The following is a 2,493-nucleotide window of genomic DNA, read 5'->3' on the forward strand; positions in this document are numbered from 1 at the left end:
TGTTCTCTGATGAAAGTAAATTTTGCATTTCCTTTGGAAATCAAGGTCCCAGAGTCTGGAGGAAGAGAGGAGAGGCACAGAATCCACGTTGCTTGAAGTCCAGTGTAAAGTTTCCACAGTCAGTGATGGTTTGGGGTGCCATGTCATCTGCTGGTGTTGGTCCACTGTGTTTTCTGAGGTCCAAGGTCAACGCAGCCGTCTACCAGGAAGTTTTAGAGAACTTCATGCTTCTTGCTGCTGACCAACTTTATGGAGATGCAGATTTCATTTTCCAACAGGACTTGGCACCTGCACACAGTGCCAAAGCTACCAGTACCTGGTTTAAGGACCATGGTGTCCCTGTTCTTAATTGGCCAGCAAACTGGCCTGACCTTAACCCTATAGAAAATCTATGGGGTATTGTGAAGAGGAAGATGCGATACGCCAGACCCAACAATGCAGAAGAGCTGAAGGCCACTATCAGAGCAACCTGGGCTCTCATAACACCTGAGCAGTGCCACAGACTGATCGACTCCATGCCACGCCACATTGCTGCAGTAATTCAGGCAAAAGGAGCCCCAACTAAGTATTGAGTGCTGTACATGCTCATACTTTTCATGTTCATACTTTTCAGCTGGCAAACATTTCTAAAAATCCTTTTTTTGTATTGATCTTTAGTAATATTCAAATTTTCAGAGATCCTGAATTTGGGATTTTTATTAGTTGTCAGTTTTAATCATCACAATTAAATGAAATAAACATTTGAAATATATCAGATGATATTCTAAATATATGACCAGCACCTGTATATGAGATGTTGTGCTTGGGTGTTTTCCCTCTCTGCCCTGAGCAGGACCTTGCCTCGCCCCCAATGCTGCAGCCAGCAACCTGAGGAGCGCTGCTGATTCCACTCTCCTAATCAGTGGAGAGTATTAGGGCTGGTGAAGGAAGCTGATGTAGGTGAGAGTATGGAGGTCTACAGCGAAAGAGACAGTGTTACTGAGTGTTTGGAGTCTGTGGCGAGTGTGTGGCAGTTGGCAGAGACAGTAACCGGCAGTGGCAACAGTGGGAGTCCTGCGGTTAAGTGTAGCGATTTACTTTTACTCTTTGTTTTTCACCGTGTGCTGTACTCTTTTGGGAGTTGTTTTCTGTTTGAGTGTTGAGACGGTTTTTGTTAATTATTGTAAATAAATTACTCTTTTCTTTGGAAACTTGCTTCTCTTTCCGCGTTTTCTTCTGCCTTGGAACAATTATTAATTGTACTAACCTCCTCCCCCCTGGGCTTCCATCTGAGGTTCGTAACGATTTAGAATAAGGAAAATAAAAAAACAATGGGCTATGTATAGTTTTTTTACATAGCCGACATGTATACACCCAGAACATGAAGTGCATTTTTTGAATTTGCATCTGTGGAGACTGTTAACAGCAGCAACAAGATGATCATGTGGTTTTCATTGTCAAATAAAAGTGTGACATTTGGGTAGTGAAGTCCTGTTTCCTGGTTGGTGCTGTCTCTGTTCCCTGCCCTGTTCTGTTTAGCAGATGGTCCATGTTTTTTGTTTTGGGGTTTTGTTCCTTGTCTTGTGTTTCCTCTGTTTAGCCTTGTTTATTCCATTGTTCATTTGCATGTTCTGTTTAACTCACTTAGTACCTGTTCTTTCTTGTATCTTAGGTTTAGCCCTGCATTTTAGTTCTGTGTGTTAATGTCTTTGTATTTACTCCTAGTTCTGTGTTTGCATTATTTAGGCTTTGTCTACTTTTTCTTCTGTTTAATCCCAGTTTAAGTATGTTTTACCTGTTAGTTATAGTTTATTTGTGATCGTGTTCTGACAGGAACCAGGAAAAGAGATCACATTTCTCCTGTTTTAGCTTCTTGGCATTGGCTTCCAGTAAAATCCAGAATAGAATTTAAAATCATTCTTCTTACCTACAAAGTTACTTGTGGTTCCTAGAGTCTCCAAAAGTAGACTTGGAGCCAGAGCATTCAGCTATCAAGCTCCTCTCCTGTGGAACCAGGTTCCAGTTTGGGTTCAGGAGGCAGACACCATCTCCACATTTAAGAGTAGGCTTAAGACTTTCCTCTTTGATAAAGCTTATAGTTAGGGCTGGCTCAGGTGAGTCCTGAACCATCCCTTAGTTATGCTGCTATAGGCCTAGACTGCCGGGGGATTTCCTATGATGCACTGAGGTCCTCTCTCCTCTACTTTCTCTCCCTCTGTATGCAACCTCATCCCATTATTGCATGTTACTAACACAACTTCTCCCCTTTCTGGTAGTCTTGTGCTTTCTCGTCCCTCTCCTCTCTCCTCCTATCACTTCCTGCAGGTTTTCTGGCTCTGGAGCTGTGGAGTCTGGATCTGTGGTTGCTGGTCACCTGCTGCCCCCGTGTTCCTGCTCGACACCCTCTGCTGCAACAACTATTGTTACTAGTCCTATTGTTATTATAATCATTAACATTACGACTGTTACCATTAACACTACTATAAATATCTGTACCATTTTTCATTTAGTCTA

Source organism: Micropterus dolomieu, linkage group LG07, assembly GCF_021292245.1.
Source record: "Micropterus dolomieu isolate WLL.071019.BEF.003 ecotype Adirondacks linkage group LG07, ASM2129224v1, whole genome shotgun sequence".
NCBI classification, from domain to species: Eukaryota; Metazoa; Chordata; class Actinopteri; order Centrarchiformes; family Centrarchidae; genus Micropterus; species Micropterus dolomieu.